Source organism: Heterodontus francisci, chromosome 19 (genome assembly GCF_036365525.1).
Source record: "Heterodontus francisci isolate sHetFra1 chromosome 19, sHetFra1.hap1, whole genome shotgun sequence".
NCBI classification, from domain to species: domain Eukaryota; kingdom Metazoa; phylum Chordata; class Chondrichthyes; order Heterodontiformes; family Heterodontidae; genus Heterodontus; species Heterodontus francisci.
The window spans coordinates 78,833,222-78,846,970 of record NC_090389.1 but is presented as its reverse complement, the minus strand read 5'-3'; the positions used below and the strand labels follow the sequence as shown (position 1 = coordinate 78,846,970).

Sequence of the window (13,749 nt, the reverse complement as noted above, 5' to 3'; positions counted from 1 at the left end):
ACTCAATATTTCATAAAACAGTTGCCTGACTCCACAAGAAGAAATTTGATGAATTTAAAATGGAATCTTCATAAACAGATTCCCAAGAGACAAACCTAACCATTATAGACACTTGGAAGTTGATCCCAGCACTAATGCAGAATGACTTCATGGGAATTGCTAAACATTGAATAAAATTTAGTAATGCAGCGAGAACAACCTCCATTGTGAATTGTAGCACCAATCCTGTGCTAAGGTTACTTCAACAGGTTGCCCTTCCTTTGCAACTTCTACCACTGAGCTGAACAAGAGCAGCAAGTTTGCAGGAATACCATCACTTTCCAGTCACACATCATCCTGACTTGCCTGTGTGTCACTGTTCATTCACCATTGCTGAGCTAATATCCTGGAATTCCTTTCCCAATATCAATATGGGGTTACCTTCACCACAGGCCTGCAGTGGTTCAAATAAAAGATTCAACTTCTCAGGACAACTAGGAATGGGCAATAAATGCAGCCTTGCCAGAGAGTGAGAGAGAATTGGTAAAAGGACGGAAGGGAAGTGGAGCGTGTTTCAACTAATCACTTTCCCCCTGTGATACGAGATGACCAACAATGGAGCTCTTCACATATCTGAGAAGTGATAGAGAGTCAGCTACATACTCAACAAACATGTGGTATCAGAGCTGCACTAGGTGTTCAATGCATCAGTCAAAGCAGGGCAGTGGAGAGCTGCCAGTGCAGTTAGTCCTTCTTATCTATTCAAAAGAATGAGGGCAAGGTCATGTCGATTGCCCATCCCTAGTTTTGCGAAGGGAATTCCGCATTAGCTACACGGTGTGGACGACAGCCATGTGTAGACTTGGTATGGGTGGCAAGTTCTCTTCCCTGAAGGACATTACTGAACTAGTTGGGTTTTTATGACAACCTTGTATTCGCACACAAATAAACAGCTTTATAGAATTCATTTCAACAACTTGCCATGCTGGGACATGAACTTATGACATGTGGGTTAAAGGTTCAGTTATATACCCAGTGGGAGCGGAGGGACCTCGGGGTGTATGTACAGAAACTGACTGTACCCAAACCATCTCCTCTTTAAAGGCAGCCCATTGTTCCGTTACAGTTTTGCCTGCCAATCTTTGATTCCAATTTACCTGGGCCAGATCAGTACTCATTCCACTGAAATTGGCCCTCCCCCAATTAATTATCTTTACTCCGGTTTGCTGTTTGTCCCTTTCCATAGCTAACCTAAACCTTATTATACTATGATCATTATTCCCTAATTGTTCCCCTACTGACACTTGATCCTCGTCTCAACTCATTCCCTAGAACCAGATTTAGCAATGCCTCCTTCCTCGTTGGACTGGAAACATACTGCTGTAAACAATTCTCCAGAACACACTTTAGAAACTCTTACCCCTCTCCGCCTTTTAGACTAATTATCCCAGTCTATATTAGGATGATTAAAGTCCCCCATTATAACTACACAATAGTTTTTGCACCGCTCTGCAATTTCCTTGTAAGCTTGTTCCGCTGTATCTTTCCAACTAGTTGGAGGCCTATAGAATACACCCAGTAGTGTACTGTACCTGTATCAAATAGATTTTGCGCTTGGCCCCTCTAGGACATCCTCTCTCTCCAGCCCTGTAAAGTTATCCTTAATCAATATTACAACCCCTCCTCCTTTCATTCCTTCCCTGTCACTTCCAAACACCTTGTATCCAGAAATATTTAGTCTCCAGTCCTGCCCTTTTTTGAGCCAGGTCTCCATTATCACCATGACATCACTCCCCCATGTGGCTAACTGTGCTTGTAGTTCACCAACCTTATTTATTACACTCCATGCGTTCACATACATGGACAGCACACCTAATTTAGAACTTATCGCATTTCCTCTTGCTTTGGCTCCACTATTTCTTACTCTAATTCGATCTGACTCTCCCAATTCTTTGTGCACTTTGGTTTTCCTCTCTAATGTTACATCATAGCTCCTCTACCACAGAAAGCAGTTGAGGCCAAATCATTAAATATATTCAAGAAAGAGTTAGATATAGTTCTTAAGGCTAAAGGGATACGGGGACAAAGCAGGAAGAGGGAACTGAGTTTGGATGATCAGCCTTGATCGTATTGAATGGTGGTGCAGGCTCAAAGGGCCGAATGGCCTACTCCTGCTCCTATGTTTCTATCCTCCTGTCAAGTTAGTTTAAACCCTCCCAATTTGGGAGGCAAATGGGCAGCACAGTGGCGCAGTGGTTAGCACCGCAGCCTCACAGCTCCAGCGACCCGGGTTCAATTCTGGGTCCTGTCTGTATGGAGTTTGCAAGTTCCCCCTGTGTCTATGTGGGTTTCCTCCGGGTGCTCCGGTTTCCTCCCACATGCCAAAGACTTGCAGGTTGATAGGTAAATTGGCCATTATGAATTGCCCCTAGTATAGGTAGGTGGTAGGGGAATATAGGGACAGGTGGGGATGTGGTAGGAATATGGAGTTAGTGTAGGATTAGTATAAATGGGTGGTTGATGGTCGGCACAGACTCAGTGGGCCGAAGGGCCTGTTTCAGTGCTGTATTTCTAAATCAAAAAAATAAATAAATAAATTGCACTAGCAAACTGCCCCACAAGGACATTGGTCCTGGCTCTATTCAGGTGAAACCCCTCCGGTCTGTATAGGGCCTAACTCCCCCAGAACCAGTCCCAATGTTCCAGGAATCTAAAACCTTCCTTCCTGCACCATCTCTCCAGCCACACATTCATCTGCACTATCATTCTATTTCTGTACTCACTGGCACGTGGCACTGGGAGTAATCTGGAGATTACTACCTTTGAGGTTCTGCTTGCTAGTTTCTTTCCTAGCTGCCTAAAATCGGTTTGCAGGACCTCATTCCTCTTTCTACCTATGTTGTTGGTATCAATATGGACCATAACCACTGGCTGTACAAGCTCCCCACTCAGAGTGCTCTGCAGCCACTTAGTGACATCCTTGATCCTGGCACCAGGCAGGCAACATACCATCCTGGATTCACATCTGTGGCACAGAAACGCCTATCAATACGGCTAACTACAGAATCCCCTATCACGATGGCACTCCTAATCTTCCCCATGCCCATCGACCTCCCCATACAGCTAAACTACCTCTGGTGCCTGTTGGACTTGGCTCTGGCTGCACTCTCACCAGTATTCAGATCAGAATACCAGTCGGACAGGCGGATGCACTCAGGGGACTCCTGCCTTATCCTCCTCGACTGCCTGCTGGTCACCCATTCCCTCTCTGCCTGCTAAACCATGAAGCTGCGGAGTGACCACTTTCAGAAACGGGCCGTGCAAATTCCACTCAATTATTGAATTGAAGAAATTTGCAATCGGACCGGTTGGTTTATTCCATCCGGATAAACTGACTGACCCAGGTTATTGTAACTTGTTAGGAACAGAAAATTATGTTTCACATCCACCCCCAACTAGTTTTACTTTTCTGAAAATATAAATATTTGAAAACAAAGTTCAGGTTAGAATGTGTTAGCACCGACTCCCTCTTTCCCTTCAATTACTTATCAATAACCCACTCGCCGGAACCTTGATCACTGCGGCATACGCCTGATTCAGTTAAACACAGTTACCCAGTTAAAACAAGTAATTTTTGGGCTAAACTATCATGCAAATTTCAAGTGAAAGTTGCTTTTAAAAGAGGAAATCAATTTGCATCTAGAAAACAAACTGGCTTCCTTCTGTGCAGTATCATTCTATAATAATATCATGGAAAGACTGTTTTCTAAACAATTTCCAAGCTGAACTTCTCATTTCTGGTTTCAAATACAATGTCTCATTAAACACCCACTCGTTTATCTTTGAACAGCCGGTTGATTTAAAAAGCAGTTTCAGTGAAACACCAGCGGAGACCCGCGGTTTACTATCACCACCAATTCACTGTTAGATATAAATATTGTATTAAAAGTGGCACCACATGCACGGATTACAAACTGACTGACGCACCTAGTCTTGCTCCTGTCCTCCAACAATACCGAAAGCTGACCCGAAACCTCTGATCAATGACACTGGTTCAATTTGATCTGGCACGGTGACTGCTGAAAAGCTTCCTGCCAAATGCTGATCCTCTTAAAAGGGCAATACACTCAATGATACAACACACTCGACAACTGCTTAATGTGTCCAGGTTCATTTTTTAAAAATTAATTCCTGGGATGTGGGCCTCGCTGGTGAGGCCAGCATTTTTTCCCCATCCCCAATTGCCCTTGAGAAGGTCTTGCCTTCTTGAACCACTGCAGTCCATGTGGGGTAGGTACACCCACCGTGCTGTTAGGAAGGGAGTTCCAGGATTTTGACCCAGCGACAGTGAAGGAATGGCAATATAGTTCCAAGTCAGGATGGTGTGTGACTTGGAGGGGAACTTGCAGGTGGTGGTGTTCCCATGCATTTGCTGTCCTTGTACTTCTAGGTGGTAGAGGTCATGGGTTTGCAAGGTGCAGTCTAAGGAGCCTTGGTGCATTGCTGCAGTGCATGTTGTAGATGGTACACACTGCTGCCACTGTGCATCGGTGCTAGAGGGAGTGAATGTTTGTGGATGGAGTGCCAATCAAGTGGGCTGCTTTGTCCTGGATGGTGTCGAGCTTCTTTAGTGTTGTTGGAGCTGCAGCCATCCAGACAACTGGAGAGTATTCCATCACACTCCTGACTTATGCCTTGTGGACTGGCTTTGGGGAGTCAGGAGGTGAGTTACTGACCGCAGGGTTCCGAGCCTGTGACCTGCTCTTTTAGCCATGGTCTGGGCAATGTAGATTGTGGGATGATCGAATGGGACTGTGTAAATAGAAGCAGACTGTTTCCAATAATTGAAGGGCCTAGAATGAGGGAGCCATAGATACATGACTAAATACCAAAAATTTTAAAGAGAGCAGGAGAAACCTCTTTACACAAATCATTGGGAGATTCTGGAATTCACTTCAAAGGTTAGTGGTTCAGGCAGAAACTATCTTGTTAATTTTAACCAAACCTATCTGCCTGCCTCCATTGGAGTCAATGGAATGTAAAATCGGCTGGGGCATCCAACTCGATCCCATCCTATTCCCAGTGGGTAGGTTAGGTTAAAATTGGACCTCATGCCAACATTCAAAATTAGATTGAATAGGTGGATCAAGGAAAGGGGAATAATGGAATCGGGGTACAGGGTGTGTAATTGTGAGTAGGACAATTTTCTAGCATGGAGGATAAATATAGACACAGACTGACTGGACTGTTTCCATGTTGTTATTTCTCTGAGTTTGGAAGTACTCATGATTTGAAGTCAGAAGGTTATCACAATTCACTAATTGATTCTCCAGTTTAGTACTGAATTGTTGGAGGTATTGTCCTTGGATGAAATGTTAGATTGAGGCCATATCTGCCTGTCACTATTCATGAAATCAAAGAGTTCTCCTCATGCCCTGACAACCATCCTTCATTCAACTAATACCATCAAAAACAGGGGTAATGACTCATTTATTTTATTCCCACTTGTGGGATCTTGCAGTGTGTAAAATGGTTGCCACATTTGCTGACATAGTGATAATTTCAAAGTATGTGAAGGTGTTTCCGAGATGTGATAAGCTGCTAATATAAATGCAAGGTTTTCTTCTTAATAATCAGCAAAGATGGAAATCCTGAGTGAGCTCCTTCCAGAAAGGATTAAGAACATAAGAAATAGGAGCAGGAGTAGGCCATATACCCCCTTGAACCTGCTCTGCCATTCAATAAGATCATGACTGATCTTCTATCTCAATGCCTATACCCGTATCCCTCGATTCCCTTTGTGCCCAAACATCTATCGATCTCAGTCTTGAATATCCTCAGTGATTGAGCATCCACGGTCGTCTGTGGTAGAGAGTTCCAAAGATTCACAGCCCTTTGTGTGAAGAAATTTCTCCTCATTTCAGTCTGAAATGGCCATTCGCTTATCCTGAAATGATGACTCCAAGTTCTAGACTCTTAACCAGGGAAATAGCCTCTCAACATTTACCCCGTTAAGCCCTCTAAAGAATTTTACATATTTCAAAGAGATCACCTGTCATTCTTTGAAATGCCAGGAAATATAGGCCTAGTCTACTCAATTTGTCCTCATAGGACAATCCTCTCAACCCCGGAATCAATCTAGTGAACTTTCATTGCACTCCCTCTAAGGCAAGTATATCCTTCCTTAGGTGGAGACCAAAACTGTATACAGTATGCCAGGTGTGGTCTCACCCTATATAATTGCAGCAAGACTTACTTATTCTTGTAATATGATCCCCCTGCAATAAAGGATAACATACCATTTGCCTTCCTAATTGCTTGCTGCACCTGCACGTTACCTATCTGTTGCTTGTAATACTGGAATAGTATGATATTGTAACTTTGACTTGCCTTCTTTACAATAAACCCGGCATAAACCCAGTTCCTTGTTAAAATTCTGAGTATTTTAACAAGCTTTGCTCATATTTGATTAATTTGGCAGGAAATTTAAACAATGTCATAACAATTTTTACTCCTCTACCCTTTTGACATACGGATCTGATATCAGGCAAGTGTTTAACTTTCCAAATGATAAACTGGGATAATTTAATAGTTTAATATCTTAATGCAGAAAAAAACAACGGTGCCATTACTTTGGTGTGCAGACCGGATTTTAATCTCCGTTGTGCGGGACATTTTCAGCGTGTTGAGCCGGTATTGATCATGTAACAATGACCATTGCAGTTTTAAGCACGCATATTTGCTCCGTGTCACTGCATATGAAAGAAATAGGGTTTGAATAACTTGCGACAAAAGGTATCTTCTCTGTTACTACCGCTTTAAGAGGTGGAGCCTATATTAACGACAGCGTTCCAATTTCTCAGTCCATTGCTGACAAACACGCGAACTGAATCAGAACCGAATGTGAAACTGAAATTGAAATTCTGGGCTCCAAATGATTTTGCATTTTCTGGAGTGAGAAGCTTATTTGAAACAAACGCCAGAGGCGATGGTCCGACTGAGAATGCTTTCACCCTGTGCTTATTTTAAAGCAAGATGGAAAAGTAGAGCCTGCTATTGTTCCTAAAATGCAGTTTCCGATCGCTTTATTTTCAATCAGGCCAATTCTCTTTACTTCCGGGTCTCTGCCAATGCCGACCCCACTGAGATATGCAAAATAACTCTCATAGATCTCTCCCTGTAAGAAAATGCCTCATTTATTGTTTGGTGACTTCCCCCAATGACTTATTTCCTAGAACAGCAGCACCTTTTGTGCGAAACGAACAATAGTTGAGCTTTCTTCTTCTTCTTTGGCCTCCTTGTCTCGAGAGACAATGGGTAAGTGCCTGGAGGTGGTCAGTGGTTTGTGGAGCAGCGCCTGGAGTGGCTAGAAAGGCCAATTCTAGAGTGATAGACTCTTCCACAGGTGCTGCAGATAAAATTGTTTGTCGGGGCTGTTACACAGTTGGCTCTCTCCTTGCACTTTTTTCCTGCCAACTGCAAGGTCTCTTGGACTCACCACTCTTTAGCCCCGCCTTTATGGCTGTCCGCCAGCTCTGGCGATCGCTGGCAACTGACTCCCACGACTTGTGATCAATGTCACAGGACTTCATGTCGCGTTTGCAGACGTTTTTAAAGCGGAGACGTGGACAGCCAGTGGGTCTGATACCAGTGACCAGCTCGCTGTACAATGTGTCCTTGGGGATCCTGTCATCTTCCATGGGGATGGCCAAGCCATCTCAAGCACTCGCTGGCTCAGTAGGGTGTATATGTTGGAGATGTTGGCCACCTCGAGGACATCTGCGTTGGAGATACGGTCCTGCCACCTGATGCCAAGGATTTTCCGGAGGCAGTGAAGATGGAATGTATTGAGACGTCGCTCTTGGCTGACATACACTGTCCGGGCCTCGCTGCCGTAGAGCAAGGTACTGAGGGCAAAGGCTTGAAACACTCGGACTTTTGTGTTCCGTGTCAGTGTGCCATTTTCCCACACTCTTGGCCATTCTGGACATAGCAGTGGAAGCCTTTCCCATGCGCTTGTTGATTTCTGCAACAAGTGACAGGTTACTGGTAATAGTTGAGCCTAGGTAGGTGAACTCTGGAACCACTTCCAGAGCGTGGTCGCCGATATTGATGGATGGAGCATTTCTGATGTCCTGTCCCATGATGTTCATTTTCTTGAGGCTGATGGTTAGGCCAAATTCGTTGCAGGCAGCCGCAATCCTGTCGATGAGTCTCTGCAGATAGTCTTCAGTGTGGGATGTTAATGCAGCATCGTCAGCAAAGAGGAGTTCCCTGATGAGGACTTTCTATACTTTGGTCTTCGCCTTTAGACGGGCAAGGTTGAACAACCTGCCATCTGATCTCGTGTGGAGAAAAATTCCTTCTTCTGAAGACTTGAACGCATGTGAGAGCAGCAGGGAGAAGAAAATCCCAAACAGTGTAGGTGCGAGAACACAGCCCTGTTTCACGCCACTCAGGATAGGAAAGGGGTCTGATGAGATGCCGCTATGCTGAATTGTGCCTTTCATATTGTCATGGAATGAGGTGATGATACTTAGTAGCTTTGATGGACATCCGATCTTTTCTAGTAGTCTGAATAGACCACGTCTGCTGACGAGGTCAAAGGCTTTGGTGAGATCAATGAAAGCAACGTAGAGGGGCATCTGTTGTTCGCAGCATTTCTCCTGTAGCTGGCGAAGGGAGAACAGCATGTCAATGGTGGATCTCTCTGCTCGAAAGCCACACTGTGCCTCAGGGTAGACATGCTTCAGGAGTCTGTTTAAAATGACTCGAGCGAAGACTTTCCCCACTATGCTGAGCAGGGAGATTCCACAGTAATTGTTGCAGTCACCGTGGTCACCCTTGTTCTTATAGAGGGTGATGATATTGGCATCGCGCATGTCCTGTGGTACTGCTCCCTCATCCCAGCACAGGCAAAGCAGTTTAGATTAGATTAGAGATACAGCACTGAAACAGGCCCTTCGGCCCACCGAGTCTGTGCCGACCATCAACCACCCATTTATACTAATCCTACACTAATCCCATATTCCTACCAAACATCGCCACCTGTTCCTATATTTCCCTACCACCTACCTATACTAGTGACAATTTATAATGGTCAATTTACCTACCAACCTGCAAGTCTTTTGGCTTGTGGGAGGAAACCGGAGCATCCGGAGAAAACCCACGCAGACACAGGGAGAACTTGCAAACTCCACACAGGCAGTACCCAGAATCGAACCCGGGTCCCTGGAGCTGTGAGGCTGCAGTGCTAACCACTGCGCCACTGTGCCGCCCTTTAATGGAGTTCATGGAGTGCTGAGAGTATAGCAGGCTTGGCACTCTTGATTATTTCAGGGGTAATGCTGTCCTTCCCAGGGGCTTTTCCACTGGCTAGAGAATCAATGGCATCACTGAGTTCCGATTTTGTTGGCTGTTCGTCCAGCTCATCCATGACTGGCAGAGACTGGGCTGCATTGAGGGCGGTATCATTGACAACATTTTCCCTGGAGTACAGTTCTAGATAGTACTTCACCCAGCGGTCCATTTGCTTGCGTTGGTCAGTGATTATGTCCCCTGATTTAGATTTGAGGGGGGCGATCTTCTTGATGGTTGGCCCAAAAGCTCTCTTAATGCCATCATACATTCCTCTGATGTTTCCGGTGTTGGAGACCAGCTGAATACGACTGCATTGGTGTTGGTAGTAGTCATTTGCGCAGCGCCTGTCTGTTCTTTGTGCAGCGCTTCTGGCTACTTTAAGTGCTACGGATGTTAACTCGCTGGGGGCTTTCTTGTAGTTCAACAGTGCATTGCGCTTAGCGGCTATGACAGGTTCCAGCTCTTCAAAGTGAGATTGAAACCAGTCTGCATTCTGCTTCTCACGGTTTGCCAAAGGTGGTCATTGCTGAGTCATAGATGGCATCTCTGGTGTGGGCCCACTTTGTCTCTGCATCCCCTGTAGGAGTGCTTTGAAGGGCTTTGTCAAGTGAAATTAAAAACTTATGTAACAGCTGTGGATAAGAAATTCTGTTAGTGTTGATGTGCGGGCAGCTCTTCTGCTTGGAGTGATGCAGCTTCTTTGGTTTGAGTCTAACTTTGCTGCACACCAGGGAGTGGTCGGTGTCGCAGTCCGCACTGTGAAAGCTGCGTGTGATTTGGACACTGTTTATTTGGGCTCGCCTTGTGACGATGAGGTCCAGCTGGTGCCAACGACGTGATCTTGGGTGTCTCCATGAAACCTGGTGACAGGGTTAAGTATGAAAGAACGAGTTGGTGATGCAGAGGTTGTGATAGGTACACAACTCCAGCAGTCTCTGTCCATTCTCATTCATCCTTCCAATGTCATAGCGCCCAAGGCAGGATGGCCATGAATCATGGTCGGCCCCAACCCTGGCGTTAAAGTCCCCCAGCAGGAACAAATGTTCGGTATTTGGAATGCTACTAATGATATTATGGAGTTCCTCATACAACTGGTCTTTGACTTGATGTGAGGAGCAGAGTGTTGGAGCATGGATGCTGAGTATGTGTACTGTGCCAGAGGTGGTGAGCAGTCGGATGAACAGTATGCGTTCCGAGCCATTTGAAGGTGGCTCTATCATGCTGAGCAAAGAGTTTCTGTTGGTGAAGCCCACTCCATGCTGTCCCTTGGTTCTTCAGGATCCCTACCCTGCCAGTAGGTGTAGTCTTGCTCTCAGAGATCCGCTCGCAGGGAGGCGTGTCTCTTGAAGTACTGCAATGTCCACATTGAGTCTACTGAGCTCGTTGTTAATGATGGTGGTCTTCAGAGAGTCATTGATTTGGGTAAGGTTTAAAGTTGAGGTTTAATAAAAGCAAAATACTGCAGATGCTGGAAATCTGAAATAAAAACAAAAAATGCTGGAAACACTCAGCAGGTCAGGCAGCATCTTGAGAGAGAAGCAGAGTTAACGTTTCAGGTCAGTGACCTTTCATCAGAACTGGCAAAGGTTAGAAATGTAATAGGTTTTAAGCAAATAAAGGAGTGGGGTAAAAGATTAATAGAGAGCAATGAGGTTAACAAGGTAAAAGAGGCAAACAAAAATCCCATCGGAGAGAAGAGCAGAACTTCAAGGTAGGCATTCCTGGAAGAGAAATGGCAGTGAATTAAAAGTCATGGACCTGAAACGTTAACTCTGCTTCTCTCTGCACAAATGGTGCCAGACCTGCTGAGTATTTCCAGCATTTTCTGTTTTTATTTCAGATTTCCAGCATCTGCAGTATTTTGCTTTTATTTTAGTGTTTAATTCACTGCCACTTCCCTTCCAGGAATCCCTACTTTGAAGAAGTTCTGCTCTTCTCTCTGACAGGATTTTCGTTTGTTTTTTTTTACCTTATTCACCTTCATTGCTTTCTATTTATCTTTTGCCCCACCCTCGCTTTATTTGCTTAAAACCTATTACATTTCTAACCTTTGCCAGTTCTGCTGAAAGGTCACTGACCTGAAACCCTAACTCTGCTTCTCTCTCCAATAGTTGAGGTTTAATATATTTCCATGGCAGCTGGGAGATGCACAAATATATTGGGTAGAACTCCAAGTTGGTAACTCCTCATATATTCTGGTACAAAATATGTCTGCCAGTTTCTAAGTAAGAGTAAATTTTGAGGAATATATCTACAAAAAACTACAAGGGATGGTTCAGTAGTAGAGTTTGAAAAGGGTGCCATGTTGAATTGTGTAGGGCTCTGTTGACACTGTACTGTACAACTTGGATTTAAAATTCTCATCCTTGTATTCAAATTCCTTCCATGGCCTTGCCATCGCCATAACCTCCTCCAGCTGTACATCCCTGAGAACTTTGTATTCCTCCAATTCAGGCCTTGTGCACCCCCAGTTTTCTTCACTCCCATCACTGATGGCTTTGCCTTCACTTGTCTAGGCCCTAAACTCGAATTCCCTCCCTAATCCTTTAAGACACTCCCACAAAACCTCTCTCTCTACCTGTTGTAATATCCCCATTTGTCTCAAGTGCCTTGGGTTTGTGCTGAGACACTATATAAATGCAAGTTGTTGTTACACCTGCAGTACTGTACTCAGGTTTGGACAGCTAACTGAGCCTGAACACAGTGCAGAAAAGGGGCAACAGCCTGTTCTTTAGTGTGGCTTGTGGTATGAGGAGAGGAAGGAGGTGGTGAGCTTTGACACAAGGGTAATATAGAGGAATAGAGATAGTTAATAGTATAGAATAGATAATTCCTGAACACTAATTCAAGTTGAACAAAGGCTGTGGGATAGGAAGGGGGTGGTCACAGGCTCAGAAGAAAAGTTCTTTACACAGCGATGAACATACGGAATTGATTTCTGAATAGTGGAGGCACGTAACTTGGAATCATTTTTCGATGCTCGGAAACTATAGGATTTTTTTTTTGACAAATATGCTCAGGTGGGCTAGATACTTTTCTCATCTGGAGATACTGTTGTGAAAATTCCTGTTTGGAATATGTCAAAGCACAGGGCTGGATGGTGCTAATTAATTATTTTTCTGTCTTCATTTTAAAATGCTATTGGATGAAAATATCCTCCCAATTGTTGCTGGTCCCAACCCTTCATGCAGTTCCAGAACTCAGCAACAGTTGGCAATCTCATTCCCAGGATTAGCTAACCCGTGAAGAGGGATATCACTCTACTGCAGGAGGGATGCTGATCAGAACCTGGGGCTCAGGTACCTTTCAGAGGAAGCTTTATCCAACATACCACAGTTCCCTCCCACTGAGTTTCTGGGGTCAGTTATGATGTTAGGAACACAGTAGAGAGTTGGAACTGATGCAACTCCTGGCAGCCAGTTCCTAATTAATATTTGCATAGATCTTAACACCTGATGTGCAACAGCTTCCACTGATATACTTTTAACGTAGTAAAAGGCACTTCAGAGGAGCGTTATCAAACAGTTTGACAAGGAGCCACATAAGAAGTTATATAGGAAAGATGACCAAAAGCTTAGGCAGAGGTAGGTTTTAAGGAGCGTCTTAAAAGGATTGGTAGAGAAGTTGAGTGGTTTAGGAAGGCAATACCAGAATTTAGGGGTTAGGTAGCTGAAGGCACAGCCAGCAATGGTGGAGCGATTAAAATCAGGGATGCACAAGAAGCCAGAATGCAGCTGGAGAATGGTGGGTGGCAAGGGGAGAGGTTAAAAATAAAACCCTTCTAAACAGCAGGAGGTTATAAGTATAGCATGACAAATAGCTATTTCAGATGCTATAAACACAACTCAAGTCATTTTCAAATGGCCTCACCCCTCCCTATCTCTGTAATGTCCTCCAGCCATATAACCCTCAGACATCTGCACTCCAATTCTGGCCTCTTGTGCAAACCCAATTTTAATCGTTCCACCATTGGCAGCCATGCCTTCAGTTGCCAAGGCCCTAAGCTCTGGAATTCCCTCTCACCTTCCATTCTTCAACACCTACCTATGACTAAGCTTTTGGTTATTTGTCCTAATATCTTCTTGTATGGCTCGGTGTCAAATTTTGTTTGATAACACTCCTGTGAAGTGCCTTGGGATTTTTTAAAAAGTATATTAAAAGGTGGTTGCTGTTGTTTAGATGACTTCCAAGTTGACCCCGCAGGATCTATCCTGACTCACAGGGTGGATTTAAGGGACAGGATCTGAATTCTTGGATTGTGAAAGCTTTGCCACAATCACTGGATGAGCTATTATTAGATTTGATTCCATAATAAACATCCAGCACAATAATTGTGAAAGTTAGTGGTCTGGATGCTCAAACTGTTCACTTGAAGGGAAAATAAGAGAAAGAAAACATTTTCATGCCAAA

The 13,749-nt window shown here is 44.4% G+C and overlaps 1 protein-coding gene across 3 annotated transcripts in view; it reads right to left on the bottom strand.

Moving 5' to 3' along the window:
• LOC137380227 (ubiquitin-like modifier-activating enzyme 1) overlaps positions 1–4,043 on the bottom strand; it is a 360,351-nt gene extending 356,308 nt beyond the window's left edge. For all 3 annotated transcript variants that reach the window (XM_068052057.1, XM_068052058.1, XM_068052059.1), the window contains exon 1: positions 3,967–4,043. The gene's annotated coding sequence lies outside the window, so the exon portion shown is untranslated. The remainder of the gene's footprint in view (positions 1–3,966) is intronic.
• Positions 4,044–13,749: the final 9,706 nt, after the last annotated feature.